The following is a 26,960-nucleotide window of genomic DNA, read 5'->3' on the forward strand; positions in this document are numbered from 1 at the left end:
GTGGGGATGATTCCAAATGTGAAGGGTTGCAGGGGGGGAAATCCAGTCCTCTTCGGGAAATATTTGGAACCCGGAGAGTCGGAAAATTACAAACTAGTTACTTTTCGATGTTTCTTCGCATTGTAACTGTCTGAAACTTCTTGAAAATTGTAAAGTTTTATTCCCAGAAATGAAAAACTGTAAGGGCGCAGTGTGTGGGATCCCGATAAGTCGGGACGTCCCGATTCTGACTTCGGGAGATTATTTCCATACTGGATGTCTACTTTCAAGTAAGCGTGTTTTAAAAATTGGTTAATTCTCCAGTTGAAATATCTTGTTATAGTAGACTAGAGTAGTATTTATTCAATAAGTGTAAAAATCAATCACGTGGGATTGAAATCTAGCGCTGTATATAAATAATACTTTTATATATTTCGTTTGTTAATTACATTATCTTGTGCAACACATCTCGTTTCGGTAGTATTTAAATAAACATTTACCACATTTACGTAGCTCGATACACGAATGCCAGAACATGGATTTCATGCGTAAGTTGCTCAACATTTATTATGCCATATGCTTAAGCTGAGTAAAATATACTTTCTCTCTAGAAGATAATGTCAAAACATGTGCTTGTTGCTCCCGTGTGTACGCACATGACATGTCTCTATGATGACATGTGCATGCACTAGCGCTCAGGTCAGGCACGTATCCAGGAATTCCTTTCGGGGGGGGCTCAACACCATTTTTCTAAAGGGTATAGTAAGAACCTCACAATTGTTTGTTTAAGACCAGTGGTGGCAATTGGGTTCCAAAACGGGGGGGGTGGAGGGCGTTGCAAGGAAAGTTTACTTTCTCTTGGTAGCCAAGGCTTAACATTAAGAGGCCATAATTTTAAAGCAGAAAAATAAAAAATGGGGAGCAACTATCCCTTAAATCGTTGCAACTGTAAGGCTATCATTTTAATCAGAACGTGAAATCGGAACATTTTTTACCACTCGACTCCTCTGTTTCCATGCATTAACATTGTGTGCCGGAACTAGAGACCTGCACAAGACCCGGAGAAAACCCGTCTGCGAGGAGGCGCGCCTACAATAATATGCAACACGCACATCAAGCCCAGGTGTTCGACATCGCGCAAGCGAGCTTCACGTCACAGTGTTGCACAGGCTTCGATGCCTGCCAGGTTTTTCTATTACCCGGGTCTTAAGAAGACCCGTGAGACTCGATGTAGTTCTTGCAGGTAGACGGCGAGCACTACTGTCAGTGTTGCCAACGGCCATTATATTTCACTACGCATGGAAATATTTGAATTTCTGCTAGGCGCAGGTGCCTTGAGGTTGTAGAATCATTGGCGTAGCAAGGGGTGATCGAAGTGGGCGACCACCCTGGGCCTCGCGCATATAGGGGCCTCGCGTCCTATGAGGTTGATACGAAAAACGTAATAAATGGAAGTGAGAAAGATAGAAAAGGCTAATTTTTGTGGGCAATAAAATTAAGACCTTTTTAACTGGCTTTATATTCTAGTTTAACGTTATAATTTGAATGAATACGTCAAATCAGAGGCGGGCGGGAGCTCTAAGCCTAAGGGGCCCCGAAAAAGTCAAAATAATTCTCATTTCTCATGTGAAACATCAACGCAAAAATTGCTTGGACAATTTTATCCATTTTTCTTCTGTGTCGTGACCTTGCATAGCCTACCCGATTTTAATATGTTAATGTTAAAGTACCTCAAACTGCCACGGAGCAAAGTATGGGGCATTTAAATGCTTCTGGTATTTTAAACTCAAAAAAGGTATGGATAATATTAGCAGTTCTTCCTTCGTTCCTACAACTTCAGACGCAGTTATTGCCCTCTGTAACGGGCACGAAGATGATTTATCTTCCGAATTTCCTGATCAAGTTCTACGTTTCAGGAATGTGCTTAAATCTGAAATCAAGTGCTTTAGGAAAGTTTCTTCTCCTTGATACCTCTACACTAGCTTCCAGTGTTCTCTGTATCCTGTACCGCCTTCTGTTTGGGGGAAGGGATATTCTTTTGAATACATAAATGTCAAAGAAAGATATGTTGTAATATGTGAAAATTCAGAGTTAGAGCATCGATTTGTATAGTTATTAATGTAAGTGCAGCCACAACCAGCCATTCTAAGTAATTACGTAAATTTCCTGGAAGAAGCTGACTGTACTTGAGGGACCCAAGTTTATTTCTTGCGGACGCGTACTTTACGATTTTGTTACGCCACTGCGTCAAATATTTAATATTACAAGAACATTAAGACGTAACAACAAAATGAGATTCACAGTTATTATTATCATCTAAGTCCTAAAATTCAAAGTTAACTGGTACAATTTATGTGCAACAAAGTCAAAATTGCTAATTAAAAAAAAGTGAAAATTGCTAATTTTAAAAAAAGTCAAATTAGCTGTATCAGTTGATTACACCAAACATTTCACATTTATTGTGCAAATGACTATCGTTTTAAGATTTGCTGATGTTGAAACCGATTGTGTAGAAGAGCTTGTAGGTAGATACATTGGGCCCCTAGACAGGATTGTGATTTAGCGCACTCCCTTCCCCCCGATCTATCAAGCACTGACATTTTATGTGCGTCCTTCCATATTTTCTACTTAAGCCATGGTTTGTGACATTTACATCCTACAAACTTCGAAATGAGGAAACAAAGAACGACTCATTAAATAATATATAGGTTATATTTCAAGATTCTTACTTTGTATTTCTGATTTTTTTAAAAAAAGTTTAGCACACTTAAGGATATTTCAGTTATCTTACTGCCTAAAGAACATCTTAAAAAACGTACTATTACTACTACTTTGGTTAATGAAAATTCCAGCAGCGTGTTACTGTAGCTCTGCCAAGTGTAAATTTCTCTGTCGCGTACTATTAAATATAATTTTCGTCAGAAATTAATTATTATTGTAGGCTATTATATAAATATGATAATTTGCTGACGTTTCCTTGATGACTGTGTATCAATTTACATTGATATTTCAAACTTAAATCATTCAAATCTCGCCCAGGACCTCGCGATATGTTGCTAAGCCACTGCACCTAAGATTTTGTAACTTCTCAAATTAGTGTCATTATGATGTCAAACCAACTACCACATATTTTCTAAATTTGTTTCGATGGTCTTGAAATAGGTTTGTGTGTCTTGTTCATTTTATGTCACCTTTCTGGTCTTGAAATCGTAAATCTTCTGTCGGTTTCATTTTTACGTTGTTTGTTTGTTGAAATGTGTAAATAGCATTGCCTGTTATTTGCACCCGTGTGAAAATACAAGCTAACAATTATATTTTGTATCGTATTACTATCAATGCGGTCTGAGAACAAGATAACTAGCAACAACACTAGCGAACGACGATTTGTTGAAAGAGATGACAATATTCAAAAACCTTTTATAATGCAAATTCTGATTTCATGTTCCATTTTATGGACCATCGTGGCTTAGTGTTCAGGGGGGGGGGATCTTGAGCAACTAATTCGGATATTGAATTGGCAAAGTTACACCAGAGAGAAAATCTGTTTGATTGATTGATTCATTTATTTGGTCAATTTATGCACAATAAGGCTAATCGGGACTGGACCTATAGTTTAAAGTGGGATCTGAACCATCATGTGCTTCCACCGGGTATCGAACCTGGTACCCTTTGATTACAAGGCGACGACACTACCACTGCGCCATAGGGGAGCACCCCCAAAAAGTATAATGTAGAACAACCACCAGTCACAAAAAGTTCCAAAGTATTTACGATGGCACTTTTTGCGAAACTTGGTTCGTACTCCTGTACAGGTGGCAGCAATTAGGGGCGGGGCCGAGAGAGTGCAGTTGCCCCCCCCCCCACTTTTTGCTACTTTTGCACCACGCTAACCTCATGTACCAAGGGAAATTAAATTATCCTTGCCCCCCCCCCCCCCGTACATTTGCACTTTGGCCCTCTAGTTTTGGAACCCAATCGCCGCCACTGGGTGTGAGCGATACAAATGTTTTCTAGCAAGGAATAAATGTCTGCAATTTCAAATTGATAAAAGCGATGAACATTTTAAGTGCTCCTAGAACAGTTTAGAATCTAAAAGTTGGCAACGGTGACTGCGTGACTCATGTATCTGGAGACGGTGCAAAACCGGAATGAGCGTTCGCTGAATATAAGCAAGCTTCGTCTTGCAAGGTCTTCCAGTTACCCGTGGGCTTTCGATGCTTGACGGGTCAAAACCCAGGTATATAGTTTTACCCGCCCGCCCGACCAACCAGGCGGGCCTAGTAAGCGATTCTGGCCGTTGTGCAGCCCTCTGGCTGCATCTCAGTATGTGTGTTTGTCCATTTCTTCTCATCAGGTATAAAAAACATCTATGGTATCTTTGAGTGTTTTTATGAAGCTGTTACACATGCACAGGATGGACAATCCACTCGACAACGCGAGATTCAAATTGTGGGTTGCGAACTGGACGCAGACAGCTCTCGAATATTTCTCTCTGATTCGAGCCTGAACACCACTAACGTGTCTTGTCCTCCCATTTTTTCAGCTCTTGTAAAAGCCGAAACCCACCAAATTGTTCAGATTCAGGCCTTAGCACTCACAAGTGTTCAAAAATGCCTGTCACAGCTTCCGCTGTCTTGTTATATATCGGCACGAAACAAAGGAAGTCTTCTCGAATACAGGTGGATCACAAAACAATTAATGCATAATGAAAACCCTTCCGTTCCCAACACATCTAATGTTTCGTCTCCCAGTATGATCAAATGCTTACTCATTTATCTCCATCCCAAGGGAGGGTTGGTGAGGTAACAACCCCATTTGACCCAGTATTCCTTTTTTTTAAAAAAAAAAAAAAAAAAAAAGAGGAACGTCAAAGACAGGGAAAAAATGGCAAAATCAGGACTGACTACCAAAAATAGTATGCGTAACCCCTCTCCCTTCCGAAAATCCTGGGCACGCCTCTCTTTATCTCGGACACATTTTTTAAAATGAACCCACCAGAAGTTTTTATCGTCTGCCTGCCTTCACACCTAACCTTAACAAGGCCCTAATCTTCCATCCTTGTGACTTGGATTTTCAAGACTTAGGAAGATTTCAGACCGAAGGGACACGCGATACATATCGATTGGAATGGGCCAATCAACAGCAACGTTTCACACCGTAGCGACACAAAAGGCCGCACAAACCTAATCTTCAGGCGACACGGTGTGAAATCTCCCTTATTAGGCCACTGTCATTGTCACCTTGAAGTAGTAGCTCTTGTTGACCACAGAAAAAAAATATCCTCAACCGGTGATAATGCTCCTCAATTTTCTTCTCTCTCCTATATTTTCTGTGCTTGTTCACTATACAGGCAACAACACCTTACGATTTGATATACACAGGACATGTACTATGTAGACATTTTAACGAAAAATCGGTTGAAGTCAAGGATGACTAGGTGGCTCAGTTGGTAGAGCCCTGATTTGGGTCCTGGTAGAGCCTGCAATTTCCGCCTAAAATGTCTACATATTCAACATCTTCTTGCTTTCTCTTCTCGACATTCATAAAATTTTCGGCTCTCTCTTTATGGTAGTTAAGTGTTTGAATGTGTTTCGAACCCAGTAGGCTTAAACAAAAGTATTTTTTTATATCATGAAATTCTCAGACTGCATATATGAAATTTAGTTCTGGCAAAACTAAATCATCACTCAAAACTTTGATTTTCAGTTGATCTACGCAGTTTATTTCTGTTTTAATATCCGGTACTGATGAAATATTCACTTTAGAGAGAGAGAGAGAGAGAGAGAGAGAGAGAGAAAGAGAGAGAGAGGCCTTGATCTCTTCGGCCCTTGAACCGAGCTAGCACTACTCTGAGGCCCCGGAAGTTCTGCTGTCGTCAATGTCTTCATTTTCGAATCACTATATCTTATAAAGCAACCAGAGGACGCTGACTGATCTGATCACCAATCGACTGTATGAATTGTCACACTTACCTCTGAAATGTCATTAACTGATTCTTTGTACAGATCAATCGAAAAATTGAATCGGCGTATTTATATCCTCATTATATTGTAGAACGTTCCGCAGATAAAAGGATTCGTTAATATTGCCAGTAATTGACTCCTTCTCTCATTCAAGAACGTACCCTCTCCCGCCTTCCAGAGATTAGAAATTACAACGAATCGGCCTATGTGTGGCTCTACCTTTGTTGTGCAGGTTCCAAATGCTGACAAGTCTCTACATAGTCCTCAAGTGCGCTGAGACAACACCGAAAGCGCAAGAAAAGTGTACGTGCAATATTACCAACAACAGGGTTATAGAACATTCTCTGTCTTGCCTCGATACTTGTCTATCTCCTTAAATCATCGTCATATTATTCAAAAAGCCAAAAACCTAATTTTATCTAGTGTAAAATAAAAAAAATCCAGGGGGGGGGGGCTCGAGCCACATCAACCCCACCTTGGATATGTGCTATTAACAATAACAGGGTTATAGAACATTCTCCATCTTGTCTCGATAATTATTTCTCCCAAATTATCATGACATTATTCAAGAAGCCAAAATCCTAATTTTATCTAGTGTAAACAGAAAAAAATCCTGAAGGGGGGCTCAAGCGTCCTGATTCCCACCTTGGATACGTGCTATTGACAATAATAGGGTTATAGAACACTCTCCGTCTTGTCTCGATAATTATTTCTCTCAGATTTATAAATTTATTATCTTCACATTATTCAAGACGCCAAAAATCTAATTTTATCTAGTGTAAATTTAAAAATTTCCTGAGGGAGGGGGGCTCGAGCCACCTCATCCCCACCTTTGCTACATGCTTTTAATAATAACAGGGGTATAAAACATGCTCCGTCTTGCCTCGATAATTATCTCTCTCCTTACATTATTTTCACATTATTTAAGAAGCCAAAAACCTAATTTTATCTAACGTAAAATGAAAAATTTCCTGGGGAGAGGGTCGAGCCCCCTGTGCCCCATCTTGGATACGTGCTATTATCAATAACAGGGTTACGGAACATTCTCCATCTCGCCTCGATAATTATTTCTTTCCTTAAATTATTGTCACATTATTTTATTTCACACCACAAGAAACAAAAAAAACTCATTTTATCTAGTGTAAACCTAAAACTTTCGGGGGGGCTCGAGCCCCCTAAGCCCCCCTCTGGATACGTGCCTGGCTCAGGTGGTACATCTAATCGCGAATTGTCGTAACAACAGAAAATATTTCACTTCCGGCGGAGAACGTGCCCTTTTGGGGGCGGATACTACATTAATTCCCGAACCTAAAACGCCCCAGACCTCAAGTTTTTAAGCCCTCGTTTGTCTGTAATAGCGTCTTCAAAATGGCGGTCATAACGAAGATTCTAAACCTGAAACCTGTTTAGTTTATTGCAGTTATTTATCATTCGTGACATCTTATTTTCACCTAATTTGCAGTTTATAACTGTATTATGATAACAAGAAATTAAAAAGACCCACATGTTCAAATAATATTAGATATGACGGCCAATATCGCCGCGAAAAGTCTAAAAATAACCCTTTCAGCTATTTCTTCATGTTTTGGATCAAGCCATATGTTTTGGATGTGCCAGAACTCAACGGTAGCATCCAAAATTGTGTCAGACTAGGCACATGAAATAATAATAGTTCAATTTTTGACAATCTGTATATACATGTACAGGATGTTTCAAAAGTCTTGACACCATGGGACAACTGCGTTACACCCGCTTTAGACAAAACCATTTTCCTTAGCATTTTTCTTAACATTTATGCCATGACCAAAATGCTATCGTGTAAAGCGAGAAATCTTAAGGCATTTCAGATGCCATGGTATATTTCATGGCATTTCTCAAGGATAGGATCCGTCCTATTTCCGTATCATTTTTCGTAGCATATAACCAATCAGAAGCGACCTCTAGATCACGAACGCAGTTGTATTGGCTGCCGCGTGAGATGTAAACAGCGTATCACTTCACATTTTTGGAACACGATAATTATTCAACCAAGAGGAATCACGCTTCGTATTAAATGGTTTTAGGTAGAGAAGCATGACACTGATTAAATATATACTTTACAATGTTTATTGTGCACGTATGGAATAATATTTTAGTTTTTCAATTGTAAACACCGTGCACTCGATAAAGTGTGTAACTCGACGTGCCTTTCATGCTGTATGTGTCATGCATTGTAATCGCAAAAGCTAGCCGAAATGCTTGCGTGTAAAGTACTGTTATAAGATTTTTGGAAGCTTTTACATAGCATTTATGCTAGCAAAAATGCTAGAACAAAATGCTTTCGTCTAAGGCCGGCCTTATTAGTGCAGATGGCGAAAAATAGAAAGAGGGTTATGTGTAGAATCACCAAATGGATGATCACTAATTATACGCACTATTACAATCAGTAATGTAAAAGGAGGAGACTCTCGTCGATGTGTCCGGTATGCCTCGAATCTCACTGTCCTTCTTGTGTCCTGAGTCTTTCACCCCGGCTTTCATGAGTCAATCACCTCGCGTCTGGTGAGGCGGAAGGAGTTCCTTCTCCCCCCGTTAGGTGGCAGCAACAGTCAGCGGCTTTCGCCACACCACAGTGTGTGGGAAAGACCTTGTGTGGGAGGCGAAACGTGACGCGTCGACCGGAACGGTGACTGACTCTCATGAGGTTGCGCCGATGGTGGTTGGTTGGTAGGGTGTTCGTTGGTGTCTCTGAGTGATCCTTGGTTGGTGGGACGCCCTCCATCCAGATGTAGGCTGGTTTGGCCCGGTCGATGCTGACGCGGGTCTCGCGACCGTTGAGACGCATGGTGAAGGTCTTGCCGTTTTTGCTGAGAATTTGGTGTGGTCCGGAATACGATGGTTGGAGGCTGTCTCGTACAGAGTCGTCACGGAGAAAGACGTGGGTGCAGGTTGCCAGGTCCTTGAAGACGAAGGTGCTGGGTTGATTGTGACGGGAACCGGGTTGTGGTCGCAGGCGAGCCATGTGTTGCCGGAGTCTGGAAACCAGGTCAGAAGGGTCTTCCATCCGGGTGGCTGTTGGTGGCACGATGGGAGTCGGAGAGGTTCGCCGTATACCAGTTCGGCGGGCGATGCTGCGAGGTCGTCTTTAATGGCTGCGCGAATCCCAAGGAGCACGTGGGGCAGGGCTTCTATACAGGTGGAGCCAGGGTGGCACATGAGTGCTGCCTTGAGGTGGCGGTGAAAGCGCTCGACCATGCCGTTGGCGCATGGGTGGTAGCTGGTGGTGCGATGGCGCTCGGAGCAGATGATCCGTCCTAGTTCGCGGAAGACTTCAGATTCAAATTGCCGCCCTTGATCTGTGGTGATGCGGGCGGGGGAACCGAATCGAGAGATCCACCACGATGTGAGGGCGGTCGCGACGTCCACCGCGGTGATGCGTTCCAAGGGGTAGGCTTCGGGCCAACGGGTGAAACGGTCCACGGCTGTGAGGCAATACTTGTAGGGTCCCGCTGGTGGGAGAGGCCTGATCAGATCGAAGTGCACGTGCTGAAACCTTGCAGACGGAGGAACGAAGTTGCCCAATGGTGCGTGCACGTGTCGGGATACTTTGGTTAGCTGGCAGTCTTGGCACGATCGACCCCAAGCGCGGCAGTCTTGCTGGACTCTGGGCCAGAAGAAAAAGAGACGCGATTAGGCACGCGGATGCTCGGATACCGGGATGGCTGAGGCCGTGCAAAGCATCGAAAGTGCGGCGGCGGGTACATACGGCCGGGGTTTCGCGGTGGAGGTGTCGCAGTAAAGCTTGACTTCGGTGCCAGGTATGTCCATTAGCTGGAGGTGGAGATCACAATCGCCGTTCAGGACTCACGGAGCTCATCGTTCTCTTCTTGGGCGGAGGCGAGGGAGCGCAAGTCGGGGGAGGGGTGCTCCCGTCAACTGCGTCTACTCGCGATAACGCGTCCGCCACCACGTGCGAGGTGCCTTCAATGTAGCGGATGTCCGTGGTGAACTGAGTGATGAAGGAAAGTTGGTTGAGTTGCACTGGAGGTAGTTTGTCACGCCGCTGCTGGAAGGCGTAGGTGAGGGGCTTGTGATACACGTATATGGTGCAGTGTTGCGTTTCCAGGATGTGACAAAAGTTCTGAATGGCTGCGTAGACTGTGAGAAGTCCGCGGTAGTACGGTGGCCACTCAGTCTGCTTGGTGGAGAGTTTCCGGGAGAAAAAGGCGAGGTGTTGCCACAAGCCGTTGGCGAACTGTTGCAGGCATGCGCCGACGGAGGTGGCGGAGGCATCGGTGAAAAGTCCCAGCGGGACGTCGGGATGCGGATGGGCCAGGAGGGTGGCGTTGGCAAGTCTGGTCTTGCAGGCCTCGAAAGCTTGTTCTAGGTCCGGCGTCCATGGGAATGACTGGGATCCGCGAAGGGTGGTGACGGCAGCATGCAGAGGAACTTGGTGTTCGGCAGAGTATGGAGGGAAACGACGGTAGAAGTTGATCATGCTGAGAAAGCGACGCACGCTGCGAGCCGTGGCTGGTCGTTTGAAATCCTGTAGGTCTGCGATGCGGTCGGGAAGCGGCCGTGTGCCGGCGGCGGAGACTTCGTACCCAAGGAACGTGACGGAGGGGGTCCCAATCACACACTTCTGGGTGTTAATCAGGATGCCGTGGTCCGAGAGGCGTCCGAAAATGGCGCGGAGGTGCTCGCGGTGTTCCTCGTGGTTGCTTGAGGAGACGAGTATGTCGTCGATGAATGGAAAGCAGAAATCCAGTCCTGAGAGCACTTCGTCGATGAAACGCTGGAACGTCTGCCCGGCGTTGCGTAGTCCGAAGGTCATGTATGGGAACTCGAGTAACCCGAAGAGCGTGGTGATCGCTGTCTTCGGAATGTCGTTTGGGTTGACGGGAATCTGTGTATATGCCTTGACAAGGTCGATGACCGAGAAGACGGTGTTTCTGTGGAGGTGGTTCCTGAAATCATGGATATGCCTCACTGGATAATGGTCTGCAATCGTCCGGGCATTGACAGCTCGGTAGTCCCCGCACGGTCTCCAGCCCTCCATTTTCTTGGGTACCATGTGCAGCGGCGAAGACCAGGGGCTGTCGGAGCGACGTGCGGTGCCTTCGCGCAACATGGAGTCGAATTCGGCCTTGGCTATTTGTAGACGATCTGGAGTGAGGCGGCGAGGTCGGCTGGACACGGGGGGGGCAGAGTGGTCCGGATGTAGTCCACCGTGGAGTGACGCACTTCTCGCGGCGTGCCGGCGGGACGCGTGAGTGTCGGGAAATCGGCGATGACATCGCTGTATGGAGACTCGTCCGACAAGGCCTTCATGCTGGATTGCGTGGTGTTCGTTGGCAGGGATCTCAGAGTCTCGTTCATCCGTCGAGCAGGCGCTTGTTGCGACAATCCAGTAACAGCTCGAAGTGGTCCAGGAAATCCGATCCGATGATGGGCACGGAAACGTCCTCGACGACGAAACGCCATGAAAACTCGCGACTCAGGCCGAGTTTGAGGCAGAGGGGCAGAATTCCGTACGTCTTGATCGTCGAGTCGTTTGCGGCACTGAGCACGTAGTCGGTCGGATGGTGTCGGTCAGGGAGCAAACGTCTCGGGAAACAACAATTATCCGAGCCTGTATCGACGAGGAACCTGTGGTGGCTATAGCGGTCGGTCACGTACAGGCGGCTTCCACTAGGCCGGCAGCCGTTTGCCGCGACTAGCGGCTGTCGTTGGTGTTTGTTGTCGCGGGCGCGTAAGTGCATGGGTCGTTACACCTCTGAGCCTGGTCGCCGAAGCGGTGGTGATACCAGCATATCCCCTCATTTCTTCCTCTGGACGGCGATCTGCGGCCGTAGCGGCGCGGGCTGGTACGGTCACACGATTGCGGGCGACCGCGGAAGGCGCGAAAGTAGCTTTGCAGAGACGCGACGTGGCGAGTTAGCTCCTCGACGCGCTGGAGAAGCCGAACCGTGTCGGAGGTGGGCGCGAGTGGCGTCGCGGTCGCGCAGGTAGCCGACGGGTTGGGCGAAGCGGACGGTGCGGTGATGTTGCTTGTCGCGGGGGTGAGCAATGAGGGGCTCATCTCCACGATGCGGTCCGCGAGCGAAGCAAGTTGGTCCAGCAAGTTGGTCCGAAGATTGCACCTGCGGAATCGCTTGGACTTGCGCGGGCAGGCGTTGGAGCCACAACGTACGCAGCAAGTCGTCACGCATGGGAGTGGTGCCTGCGAGTGACTGGAGGTGGCATAGGAACTGGGACGGTTTGCGGCTGCCCATTTCTTCTTCCATCAGGATCTGCCGCAATCGTTGATTTTCAGACAAGAATAATCTTCGCGTGAGTTCCGTCCGAAGCCGGCTGTAAGGGTCGGTCGCCGGTGGTGTACGTATAATGTTTCTCACTTCGAACTCGTACCAACCTTCTAACTGTCCCACGACGTATGCGAACTTCGTCTCTTCCCGGGTGATGTGGGCGATGGTGAACTGGGCCTCCACTTGCGAGAACCACAATTCCATGTACTCGGGCCAGAATGGGAGAAGCTTCACACTCACTCGATGTACGGAGTCCTGTTGTGGTGGTACCGCGTGCGGTGCTGGAGTCCTCGGTTGAAGTGCTTGCTGTCTGAGTAGTTCAGAGAAGGAAGGTGTTGGGACAAGGAAAGGTAGCGTAACCATCAGAGATTAAGGTCTCCAGTTGTCCAGAGTATCTCCAAAAATGGAACTAAAGATTGGATATGGATATCGATGCCCTCCATGCGTGCCATTGGCAATTTGGCTGTGTGCCAGAGGCGTCTGGAGGAGAAGCAGGGTGATGACGGAAGATAGCAACCCGTAACACACGAATCATTACATTTTCAATATTCTTTTCTCTGCTGTTTTTGGTCTACTCTACTGCCTCCTTCCTTTTGATGAACGGTACCAGATGTCCTTCCTTATTCATTGAGACACACAAGTTACTCGATACGGCGAACCTAGGGCACCGAAGGCGAAATGTGCGTGAACCGTTAACCTCTTAATCGTCATTATTGTTGACATTTACGGTTTGCGCTAACAGAAGATGATGTCTGAAAGCAAATATATTTTAGTGGTCATCTATCCTGATTAGAAGGGGAAAAATTTAAGATCTCTTTCGTTTCGAAATTTTATCCTTTGTTCATATCACTATGCCCTGAACAACCTCTATTTCAGATAATATTAGCCACAATTACAGGTTTTGCAGTTGTGTGCTTGTGCGTATGTGTGCGTGTTTCTGTACACACACACACACACACACTTCTTACTTTACCTCTAATTTTGCGTCATCATTCTCAATTTACCGAGTACAGTACGGTGTTGCGATAACGTAAATGCCCCTTTAAGGACGAAGCATGTGGCAACAAGGCAATGTCAGTTCTCATTGAGGCTCGTACCAGCGATCAGCCTCAACGGTGCATGCTACGTTGAAAATTCAACCACATTATATTGAAAACCTCATATTTCCAACAACTTTCCCCTCTTTCCATTTCTCGCCATCTGCAGTAATAACGCAGTTGTCCTATGGTGTCAAGACTTTTGAAACACCCTGTACATATACAGATTGTCAAAAATTGAACTATTATTATTTCATGGGCCTAGTCTGACACAATTTTGGATGCTACCGTTGAGTTCTGGCACATCCAAAAACATAAGGTTTGATCCAAAACATGATGAAATAGCTGAAAGGGTTATTTTTAGACTTTTCGCGGCGATATTGGCCGCCATATCTAATATTATTTGATAAAGTGGGTCTTTTTAATTTCTTGTTATCATAATACAGTTATAAACTGCAAATTAGGTGAAAATAAGATGTCATGAATGATAAATAACTGCAATAAACTAAACAGGTTTCAGGTTTAGAATCTTCGTTATGACCGCCATTTTGAAGACGCCATTACAGACAAACGAGGGCTTAAAAACTTGAGGTCTGGGGCGTTTTAGGTTCGGGAATTAATGTAGTATTCGCCCCCAGAAGGGCACGTTCTCCGCCGGAAGTGAAATATTTTTCCATTTTTCTTGCTTTCGAACCTCACTAGTAAATAAATTGTACAGCGCATTGCCCAAGTTTTTCTAGGAAAGAAAGGACGTTTTAAGTAATAATCAGTGGCGTAGCGCAGTTCTCTGGGGGTCCCCTGCAAGTATAATATTGGGGCCCCTTAGTAAAAAAAAATCGAGACACACAATAGTTAGCTACCGTCCCCGTCCCCCCTAGCTTAAATCAATTTAACTTTTACCGCAAATACCCCGCCTTCCCATTTTTTGTCACTGACATAGGTGACTAAATCAGAACAAAACTAAATCAGATAAAAAACTAAATCAGAATGGTCTGAATCTCTGAACAAACTGGAAGAAGAAATTAGAAATAATTTATCTTCCTTCAACGCAGCTGCACAGGCAGGATTATTTTTTGGAGGAGGGGGGCGAGGCTTCACACAGCCAAATATTTTGTTCGTGGTCATTTGTATTTTTTGCTCGAAACGTTTTTTTTTTTGTTTTTTTTTAATTAGGTTACATATAATACACTTGTATAAATACTGTTTAGGGAAATTGATAAGCATTGCTCTTTTGTACTTTGAGGTGGATGCGCATGCGCGCCTTCAGCCCCCAAAGCCTGCCTGCGCCAGGCTAATATTCTACGTAAGACCCGCTCACATTACACTTCTTATACTAATTGTGAGTTATATTCTCAAACAAACTTATCATTTCAGTTTTGGGGGTTGAACCGGACCTCTTGTCGATGGTGACCTAGCATCACAAGGTCAATTGCAATCGGCTACGAAGAAAACGCAACGGACTCCAGTCTTGAGAGATAAATAATAAAGCGGCGATGGGACTTTATTCATTGAAAATTTGTCACTCAATGAAATGTCGATTGGAAGGACTGGACCTTCCCCCCCAAAAGAAAAGGTTATTGCCGCATGGGCACGGTGTTTAATTTTGATGTTAATGGACCTGAATATTGTTATTCATAGTTTAAACGATGCCATTTCTTTTCGATAAACCACTCATATTTCTTTGAGACGTTTTCATGAAACAAGAACTATTTTGTTAATAGATCATCAGTGCTCGAAGAGCGTGTGTAAGGGGGGGGTGTAAAGGACGCAGGGGGTCCTATCCCCCAGCTCAGAAGAAAATTATGAAGCATCCTCCCCACCCCAGTTAGGATAATTTGCATAAGCATCCTACTCCATCTTCTGAATTGTCTTCACGTTGATCCATGTAAGGATCCTTCCTTCTATCCCCTAACTCGAACAAGCAAATTCGCAGCTAGGAATTCTCACTTCGAGCACTGTATATGCCCCTGGCGGAATAAGGGTAACTGTGCCACAGACCAAAAGGGATAATTGCCCCTGGGCTCCCCCTCCTGAGTTTTTGGACCCCTTTGAAGTAAAACATAAGAGGTGTGGATAATGTCGAATATTTATCTATGATCTTATTTAGTGTTGCTCACGGGACGGGACAAGCCTTTTGAAATTCGAGACGGGACGAGACGGAATGCCTTTCTCGTCTCGTTTTCGAGACGAGACACGAGACGGGACGGGCGGGACGGCTTTTGAAAAGTCTCGCCTCGTCTCGAATGTCTCGAAAAAATAAAAGCAAAATATTTAATCAGTTGCAAATACTTGTTTGCTTGGAATAAAGTATTTACATTAGAGACGTTGATAAGCGTGTATTAAGTCAAAAGAAAACTATTCTAGAGAGAGTAATGAATGAATTGAATACCTAAACTTATTTTCTATACTCTTTCGAATCACAATGTTACTCCCCATTTTTTTCAATTTATTCCAGGTTAATAACTTTATGTTACGATAGTACTCCAGATACTAATACAATTCTGAATAACATCAAGTAAAAGGGCAGGTAGAGAAGGTGGAAGGAGGGAACAAAACATCGTGGAGTGTCCGAGTCCGAGATTTATCTTGTAAAAATAGTCTCAGCTTTATAGGTTGGAAAGATAAACGGACCGACGAATAGGGTTTATTATTATTATTTAATTTTTACATCAAAGGGTGTACAGAAGTGAAGTTATTAGGATGTAGGAAAGACATTGTAGGAAACATGGCAGTACAAATTGATAAGGAGTTGTTGGGAAAGTTTTTAAGGAATCCAAGATATTAGCAAGACTAAGAGAAGGAGATAATTAGGGACAAATAATCTTGCATTATCCCACTCCGAGCAGCTGAGAGCTAAAGAGGAGGAGAAAATACGGGAAATATGGAAATAACTAATTTGGTGATTTTAGTGTTTACAGGGAACCATGACAAGATTTTACCACATTATTATTTGCAAGGGTTGCGAAATTATTAGAATGTTATGGAAATTTCGGAAATGTCTTTGTTCAGAAAATTCTTGTTGTTTACCTCAGGCAATCTACAGGTGGTTGGATTCGATTTCTTTACGTCCGTTTGAAGATTATTTCCAATGCTTTTTTTTATTTATTTATTTCTTATTTAAGGAGAATACTATTCCTTGGATTGTAATAACGAAATACCGAGTCTGATATAGAATAGATTTCAAATGAAGAAGAGCACAGAGTTCTGTATAATCACCGTAGAAGGAAAAGTTGTTCATCGGGACTCCCCGATGGTGCAGTGTTAGCGTCGTCGCCTTGTAATCAAGGAGTCCCGGGTTTGATACCCGGTGAAGGCACATAGTGATTTGAATCCCACTTTAAACTGTGGGTCCAGTCCCGATTAGCCTTTCTGTAAATCAGATGAAGGAATATGTAGCTGTTATTTTAATTCTGCGAATTTAGCCTTCAAAACAAATTTCACAAAGTAGTTTTATCAAATTTCAGAGGGAAGGTGACAGAAATGTCAGGGTGGCGGGTACCTGTTTATGGCCAGGGTGTATTCCGAGACTATTTTTCGCCGTTCCCCACTGACAGAGGTTTCGCTTTGAACAATGGACACCGTTGCTTCAGGGGGCAATCACCAAACATAGGGGCGAGGTTGACCTGCAGGAGCGGGTAACTGCCATAAATCCAGGCCTGAAGTAGGAATGAAGGTTGATGCAAGGGAGAGGCAATAAAAATTCTGTAATTTGGTTAGCTTGCTGACGAAGTTTTGCAGGAAAAACTGAAAAGGAAAACGGCAGACTTTGAATGAAAGAGGGACAGTGAACACAAGTTCTTTGTATTATTCGCCGACTCGCAAGCTTCCATTTCGGAGGTGAGGCTATCAGCAGCGAAGTTATTAGAGGGTTGGAAGCAGTAAAGACGCCAGGGGGGCAGACACTTCGCCCCCGGCCCCCCAACTGAAGTTAATGAAATATCGAATAATAAGAGTTCATTTATAAGAGTATGACGATTTTCACCTTTTCAAAGCGGTGTATTCTGCATCATATCACTTTCCAGCTTATAATACCAACTTGATTAACAAATATTGATTTGTTTTAGTATATACGTATATAGCTATGTGTGTGTGACTTTCTTTCAAGATTCGAGCGCCGACCTGGGCATAGGTGATTTCTCATTCATTTATGTCCTGTAATAGCGGAGATTAACCTAAGTTTTAACCAGTCTTAAGATTTGGGAAAAGTGTTGAATGTGGATGGTTTTAAAACATCACGAATATTTTCAGGACCACAAGCCATCATCTGTAGTACGGGCAAATTATTCTAATCGTGGTCGTTAGTGACAACGCTAATTATTAAAAGACATTCAAAGTTGATTCAAGATTTGGTTGGTTAGTTGATTTAATGTTTGAAGTCCACTTTATGCACAGTAAGGCTAATCGGGACTGGACTTATAGTTTATAGTGCCTCCACTCGGTATCGAACCCAGGACCAAAGGTGATCGAAGAAAACCCGACACTACATGTCAGTTGTGGATTCATCGCGGTTTCTTACTATTCAGGGACTTGAATTTCGAGATGATGAGTCTGAGGAAACCTTAACAAAGTGAATTTCTTCGATACTCTTGAAGTTAATGAGGGGATATTATTTGGAAATGTATTGAACGTGAACCTTAAAATGCAAATTAGACTTAAAATTCGATTCAAAACATATATCGGGCAGGTAAAAGAACGCATATTAGGATTTGCCACTCTTCAATCATTAGATGCAGGTTTGCTCTTTCTCGTACATATCAAAATCGAAGAACTTCTTCCCACGAACTCCATAGGTGCCTGTAATTGGATAGCACAGACATACGTTGGAATGGTAGAGTATGAGTAAGTAATGCCAGGGTCAGAATATTTCTTGAATTATGACATAACTGAAACCTTTGTCTGATTTTTTATCCTGTGATAACATTTCCCTGAAAGGTGAAACACAAATTTTGCCCAAAACTCTTCAGCGTTACGAAGATGGTTGTCCTTAAAATCTTTGAAAAGGCTTGCTCGAAACAGGATGCTGGATGCAAACTGCCTCATTTGGCTGTTCTTGCCATTGAGAAGAAATGTCAAGTCCTGGATGTACCAAGGGTGGGCAATGTGTTCTCCAAAGCACATAGAGCAGAATTCTCCTACGGGAGAATTGCACTTCACTAAGTGCCTCACATTGTTTCTAATACTTAAGAAGATTAATTTCTTCCAACGTAACGTTTATTTTCCAAGAAAATTAAACTCTTCGAAGCATTTTTTCGTCATTTATATTATTATCTTATAACTTAAATATTTATATCGGTAGTTTCATCTCAAGAAAGACGATGTATTATAAAATTATGAATGTCTTCCAATACTGAAATAGGCCACTAGAGACAACGCAACTTACCAATAAAAAAGAATTAATGTCTTTATTAAAACGAATCATGTGGAGATAAACTCGTAATCAAGAAGTAAATTTAGGCAGTAAACGTCCATTCTAAATAAAAGACAAACACAAAACACCATACATTAATATACTAATAATTATAATAATAATAATAATAATTATTATTATTATTATTATTATTATAAGTATTATTATATATGTATATATGTGTAGTGTTTTCGGGCGTTTTAATGTGACTGCCCTCTTACAATATTTTGTTGCCAGCCTTCCGCCCCCCGCCCTACAGCCACATTTCCCTGGCGCCGTCACTGGTTGGAAGTAAATTGATTAGGACGAGGAAAGTAACATTAGCTGTTGACAGTGTTGCACCAAAGGACGTGATATGTGCTACTGTTTGTATAAATGATAGGAAATTTAAGCATAAATTTATAATTGTTCAGACTTGAGAGTTGTTTCCGCCATTTGATTGTAGGAAGAGGTTTTCTGAGACAGAGTGGGATTATTTTACACATACATGAGAAAGGGTGGTTGTTTAAAGATAGAGACGTATTTTGCACATTTTTTAAAAGTTCAGATAAAACTAGAATTTAGCCTTACTGTTATGAAAAGAAGTAACGCAGTACAGGGAAAGAATAACTCTGCACATTTCTCGCACCTGGTGGGATATAACACACATTCACAAGGTATTGCAGGAAGTCTATGAACGAGGATGAAGAGGGATACGTGAAATTTGACTTACCTGCGGGTGAATTAGTGGATTCGAATATTCTTAAGGTTGATAATTTTTTAAAATTTTTTTAAGTCCACTTGATTCACAAATAGGCTAAATCGCGAACCGACCTACAGTTTAAAGTGCGATCCGATCCACTTTGTGACTCCATTGGGTATCGAACGCGAGGACCGTTCATTACAAGACCTCGACGTTATTACTACGCCATCGGGGAGGCACCCAATTTACACAAATATGTTGATTCCAATAACACGTTATATGCATAATCTGATAATGATGCACTTTTGGTGCATCTAAACATATTTTTTTCAACTATAGCATGTCTAAAAGAATCAATCAAGTTGGGATTTTTATAACTTCAGGAGGCACGGCTCTGTAAATATGCGATATAAACTAAATGCAGGTTTGCCTTCCATACGTGGTGGTTTTGTTACGTTTCTTCGCTTCTTAAAACATACACTTTTGCAGGAACGGCTTCTTGCATCCTCCTGGGGCCTTGCTCTAGCTAAACAAAAAAATATATTTGTTTAGCATAATCGAGGGTTACTTGTTCCTGCCGAACTTACTAGAAAACAAGGATTCTATTTTGATGCATGACAGTATCAATGAAGATTTATGTACAGAAATATTAATTAGGAACTTTTTTTTCGTAAACTGGATTTAACATCCTTTTTTGTTATTCAGCAAATCTTCAATTCATCACCTTTTTTGACATTAATTTCCTAGCCAGGACAGCTGTTTTTATGCAAATTTTGGCGATCTTAACTACACGTAAGCTAGATATTAGCTAATATTCGTGCTGTTATATTACTATCCTTGTACCATCTTTGTAACATTGCATGTAGTAACAATAATAGAATTAATTAATTTACATATTCAAGTGAATAGACCTATGAATTATATTAATGTAGTAATTTAAACATTTGCTTAATTGTTGTCGTTAATGTTATTATTATCATTTTTTCTGAAACACTTGGCTCGGACACCTTCCCCGACATATGTTTCTAGATGCGTGCCTGCCGAAGGATAAATTAGATCAAGCGGTGGCGGTACCGGATTTAGAGGCTAAAGGGAAAACAAAGTATGTGCGTCATAAGCTGAGCGTAAGAAACAGCACAATATCACAAATAAACACTTTTTGAAACTTATATCATAGAAGATGTTTAACAATATTAAGAACAATAAATGCTTTCTATTTGTAATATACTAAGTATTGAAATTTTAAATAGTCTTTTGTGTTCGTACTACACATTTAAAAACTTTTTTGTTGCTCCCAGCGACATTCAGAAAGAAAGAAGGTCTAGTGGAAAACACTTGAAGACTTCCAAAAGGTATAGCAGTAATGAAAAAGAGCACTCACTTATGTACGATGCATAGACAGTTGTATGGAAGCGAGAAAAAACACAAGGTAGATTTCATAAGATACCTAGCAATCAGTAACCAACAAACTGCATTTTTAATAAGGTAGGTGTGCGCAATTTCGCCACGTTAAGCTTTGAACGACCGTTACAAATTCCTGATAAGTATGATGATAACGTCTGTACTGGAAATGGATAGTATATATGTTACGGTATGTGTGGAAAAAAAACACGTTCATGCGCTATTATTCAGGTACTTCAAAAGACAAAAGAAAAAAACCATGCAACTGGCGAAATTGCATACACCGTGTACACAATTTTGCCACCCACTGTAAACAGAGGGGACAGGACAAACCGCGCTACAAAACAAACATATTTTCACCCCATGAATATAATGAAAAAGTATAGATAGTAATGACATACATAATATACAGGGTGGGCCAAAAGTCCCTTACCACCCCTTGTAAAAATCGTTTTAGTGGAAATTGATGAATAACAACCATGTGTGACCACATTAGGCCTAGGGGGAAGTCATAAAGGGGGGTGCCCTTGACGGCGGCCATCTTGAAAGCCGCCATCTTGGATACAAGTCCAGTTTTGTAAATAGGAAGGTAGGCATGCGAGACATGGCGAAATTGCAAGCACTTCCAATGACTACACAAATGGGGTGAAAATATGACTCTCAATGTATACGACACAACACTACACATATCATTGTAGGCAGAAAGCGTTCGTCTTCACAATGCAATACTTGCTACATAGCTTCGAACCCTCCTTCCTGGACAAAAGGACCGCACTTTGTTGCTCTCGATCTTATAACAACGCTACGTCTCGCACACACAATGGCTGCCTGTCTTTTCCGTCTAGCTCCTCCCCATCAAAATGAGACAAAACACGATCAGCGTGCGCTACCTACCTATACACTAGCACCATCTGCCGACTTAGGCCGACGTGTTGGGAAATACAGGTATCTGGCAGAATTGAAAACATGGCGAAATTGCGCACACCCACCTTATTAATGTCCTCGTGATTAACGAACCTTATTTATTCTCACCACGCAATGGGTAAACTATTTGGAGCTTTATCCCACTTTCCGGAAAAATATTGTGTTTCTGCTACTTTTGACTTTTGTTGGCATGATATCACGGATCACTTTTACGAGACGAGACGAGACAAAACGAGACGGGACGAGACGAGACGAGACAGAACCCTTCGAGACAGGACACGAGACGGGACAAACGAATATTTTCGAGACGAGACAGCATTTTCACGAGACGGGACGGGACAGACCAAAGTCTCGTCTCGTCTCGTCTCGTGGGCAACACTAATCTTATTTCAGTTTCATATTGAGGCTACGTTTACGATAAACTGCGTAGTTATAAACGTATGAGATGAGAAAATTTTCCATCCGTGAGTAAGTTAATTCTGTACTTCGGAGACCCATAATGTAAGTTGCCCGGGCCCCTCTGGCTGAGACAATACGCTACTGCTTATTATCGCAGACGTCATGTTATTGAGAACCAGATTTCTGTTTCATAAATCCATTTTTTAAATAAAACACAATGTGTTGAATTTCTGGGATTATAAAAAATATCAGAAGTACAGAGAGAGAACATAGTAGGGACCCTACACCTGGAGGCCCCCCTGTGTTGCGGAGGTTGTGGGGGCGGCCGATACGCATATATCCCCAACTCCTCTCTCAACGGCCATGCTGCTTGGCTCAAAATTCTTGCCACGTTATTGATATAATAAAATTCTGCTATTACTTAGAGCTTACTTTGAAATATCCATGTTTGTTTTGGTAAATTCAGAACACACCAAACAAAAGAGAACACTCACTTCAACCACTCGTTTTCCCCACACAAATGGGAAATGTTCCGAAAAGTGATATCAGCGGGGGAGTAAAAGAACTGACTTGAAGCTTAAAATTAATTAAGTTTCGGAATAATAGGTCATTACAACGGGAAGAACTTGCGCCTGTTATTTTTATTAAAATAATGTTAATAAAAATAATATTTCGAGTTGGATAGCATTTATGACAACGTTTTTGCTACTTGCAGGTCTCAGAAGAGAGTTTTTTGCTTATTTTTCTTACATACGTTTTATCGAAAAAACATCTGTTTATTGAATTTGTTTGTATGGAAACTCACAATAAATATCGTGTAAATATTTGGTAGTTGTCAACACTGGCGTGGCGTTGAAATTTGGGATCAGAGAAGTGTGATGCGGACAACAGCCAGCTGTTCTTAAAGTAATGGTTTAAAGTTTGTCTACATGGAATTTGGAACAGTTGTAATAATTTATTTCAATAATTGTGTGTTTATAATAAAGCAAATATTCATCTTTAAGATCGTGTTAACACTTAATATGATTTCTGCTAGTAGTGTCTGCTGTCTGTTTGGCTCGGCTGTTTTCGAGAAGCCGAAAAGCAGATCTTTTATTAGTGGTTTGGGGACCGTACCCGAGACCGTATATACCTTCACCAGCTGTAACGTATTGGTCGTGTACTAGAAAAAGGGGCAATAAAGCCTTATGGGAAGCGTAAAGAAACAGGTCCGGGATCAATTAATGTACGCGCTTTAAATTAAGCAACAACCAACAGTTACAAGTCACAAGTTGTTGAGGTTATAGGCCAGCGTTTACCACCGCCACCTCAGTCTCAAAGGAGAACCAATGATAAGACTGTGTCCAAAGAACAAAGAAAAATATAATCCTCCGTTCGAGCCTCACCTTTAAATCAATCAAAATAAATTTATAGGCAATGGCATTCACAAAATATCGTGGAAAATTTCACTCAGGTTTGGCAATTCTTTAAAGTATCCAGCAATACAAAAAATACACACTAACTATTCACAAAAATCCGCAGGATCAATACTACTCAATGAAGTTCATAACTTCCTTTCTTACCAATAGCAACTTCGCAGCTTCACTTTCTTATGTGGAAGGTTCGTGAACAAAATGTATAGAACAGTATGCAGATCTTAAAGACTTGAGTCAAAAATTTATTAGATTCAATCTCGAACAAGAAACGATTAATATCTCAATTATCAATAACATGAGAAACATTTCATCGTGAACAAAGCCAGTTTAATTGCATTAGAAAATCACTCCAATTATAACTTTAACAAATCTTGCTTTCAATCTACCACCCGTCATTTGACGTATCAGGAATATGTATTACAAATTTAAACGTTAACAGCAACATGAATTACAATCACAATTAAATCCTTTCACTTGTACGCATTGTAAAATCCACTTGGGCATCAAACCGAATATTTACAATTAATTAACAAATGACTCACTTTGGTCTGTTATCCTTTTGTCACAATAAATTATACAATTCTCCCTTTTTTTACATTTGATGCTCCCACTACTTTAATTTGATATTGTGCCACCCTAATATTAATTACTTCAACATTTAAGAATTCGCGGCGATGGATGGGAATTGTCACGCGTACGCCTCGCTAAATTTCAATGTTATGCGAACGTCGCAAGTTTCATCATTTTCATTGTCGTATCACAATATATTCAACAAATCGTGTCACATTAATTAGCCAGAGTATGCTAGTTGCAATTTAGAATAATTTAAACTTTCGTCGTCCGTTTTTCCTTCTTTTACTCATTTAAGTTTTGACTCAATCGTGATAAAGACACGGGATTCTAACACAGTTCACGACTTGGACTTCGCAGAACTAAGAGAACGTATCGACACCGTACATACCTCCATTAAACTCCTCCAAAATGTTCCAACATCCAATTCGACACTGCAAAGGGCGGTCAGTCAAACGGAACTCTGTCCTCCTTCTCGTTCTGGCCTCAGAACATTGGGGTAACGTCTGGAAACGTCCATCAAATTCGTCCCTCAGCTATAACTCTGGATACAGGTCCGCGTTGCTGGAAACTGACGAAATCTAACAGGGCGTCGTTAAACTTCTCACTCCAATCAAATGCAACTTCCTTGCAAGCGTATAAGGTCCGTCCAAAAAGATAGTTCTGTCTCGCGTTGACGCGTCGAATTTCAGAGAGAGTAGCAGTAACATAGCGTGCAAACACAATCAGAAAAAAAGTTTAAGTCTCGCCCGCGAGACGACTTGCACACTTAAACCAGCACCATACTCTCTGCCTGCCTTCCTCTCGTGACCCAAGTCACGCTGACAGTTTCGCGAAGGTCTGCCAAGTCGGAACTGAAACTGCTGTTTTTTTTTTTTGAGTCTGCTCGAGAAGCGAGCGCCGAGCGAGAGGTCAGTGGAGGCCTCTAGCGGGGGCTAGTATAATCAACCAAAGACAAACGAGACGCAAGGCGTACGAAGAATGAGGAAGTGTGACGCTTTTCCACGCGGAATTATTACGTAATACTTTTTTGTACGCAAAGCGTAGGAAAAACGTCACACAGCATCTACCCTTTTCCATATGATACTTCAGGAGCGTTAGTTTCCCCCGCAGCACTAGTAGAGGAAACGAACGGGAGAAAAGGGCCTAACTCGGAAATAATTGGAACACAAATGTTTTTTGTGCCAGATTGTGCGGAGTGGTATAGTGAATAATACACTGCTCTCCATAAATTAAGCAACAAATGGTGATCATCCAAAAGAATCAAACACAAGGCCGGAGGGTGTACATATTTTATTTGTAACGAAAGAAACAAGTGTCCCACGCCTTACAGAACAGAAGAAACACAAAACAAGGTACACTCGTGGGCAAAAGAAATGAAATGTATGCATGGAGCATCACAGGTGATAAACGTTGGAGACGGAAAGTGACCGTTGTCTGACACTAATAAGGGATATGATCACCGCGCGCAGCAATGCACGCCTCACAACGCCGACGCATGCTGCCAATAAGGTTGTCCACCAACTCATTGGGTATGAGGGTCCATTGTTGGGAGAGAGAGAGTTGAAGGTCTTGGAGTGTTTGTGGAGGGGGCGCAAGGCCAGCGAGACGTCTCCCCAGAGCATCCCACATGTGTTCTATGGGGTTAAGGTCCGGGGAACGGGATGGCCACACCATGCGTTGAATATGGTGTTCGTCCAAGAACCGATCGACTAGTCCTGCCCTATGGGGACTGGCATTATCGTCCTGCAGAATGAAGCCCGGACCTCGTTCTCGTGCGAAGGGTTCCACATAACGTGCAAGGACCACTTCCCTATAGCGCTGACCTGTCATGGTCCCACGTGGGCGGATATAGAGGTCAGTACGTCCACCAATAGAAATGCCACCCCATACAAGCACACCTCCACCACCATATCTGCCCCTTTCAACAATATTGGAGGGATGGTAACGAGTTCCTGCCTCTCTCCAGACCAATCGGCGTCGCGAATCACTGTCCAGTGAGAACCTGGACTCATCAGTGAAGAGAACGGACCGCCACTGGTTCAGTGTCCAGTTCACATGTTCTCGTGCCCAACGTAAGCGGGCTGTCTTCTGACGCTGGGTGAGTGGAATACACAACACTGGTTTCCTGGCATACAACCCACCCTCGTGTAGCCGTCTGCGTACTGTACTCGTTGACATAGGCCGTCCTGTGGCAGCAATAGCCGCTGCACGCACTTGGGTAGCTGTTGCGGACCTGTTACGCCGACTTGTCAAACAGATATATCGGTCATCCCTGACCGATGTCACACGCGGTCGACCTCCACTGAAACTCCGCGATGCATTTTGCGTTCTCTGTAACTTGTTCCATAACCTGCTGACAACTGAACGATCGACATTGAGCCACCTGGCCACTTCGACCTGACGCTGCCCTGCTTCTAGTCTACCGATGGCACGCCACCGTAATTCATCAGCCAAATGATGTCTGGTTGCCATATTCGACCCTTTCCGCGCACTTGACTCACCTCTGCACTCTCCAGATAGAGACACACACCTCTTCCGTGCACGCGCGTCTTCGACTCCAATACCTGGTACGCCAGAAATCCGTGCGAGGGCACGATGATCGCACTTTATGACTCACCTGTTTTCCCTAACGCATTCGTGGCTTTCTTTCAGCGTGCCCACCACTCATTTTCTCTTTTCTCCAACTGTTTTCTCTTTTACCTCACATTTTCTTGTTGTTGCTTAATTTCTGAAGGGCAGTGTATATTAAAAATCCGCCATCCAAATGTTTGGGGAAAATCCGCTATCTTGGAACATGGCGCCAAAAATTCAACTTAAAATATTTAAAAAAATATCTCGAAAACGGTGCATTGTACACAAAAAATGAAGCTAACCAAAATGAAAGAACAGAAAA

At 42.8% G+C, this 26,960-nt stretch overlaps 1 protein-coding gene across 1 annotated transcript in view; it reads left to right on the forward strand.

Moving 5' to 3' along the window:
• The first annotated feature begins 436 nt into the window (after window positions 1-436).
• The window catches only part of LOC145986590 (uncharacterized), a 91,131-nt gene continuing 64,607 nt past the window's right edge, over window positions 437-26,960 (forward strand). Inside the window, exon 1 of the mRNA XM_083120770.1 lies at window positions 437-527. The gene's annotated coding sequence lies outside the window, so the exon portion shown is untranslated. The remainder of the gene's footprint in view (window positions 528-26,960) is intronic.

The sequence above is a fragment of the Lepisma saccharinum genome, chromosome 4 (assembly GCF_977018435.1).
Source record: "Lepisma saccharinum chromosome 4, izLepSacc3.1, whole genome shotgun sequence".
Classification (NCBI taxonomy): Eukaryota; Metazoa; Arthropoda; class Insecta; order Zygentoma; family Lepismatidae; genus Lepisma; species Lepisma saccharinum.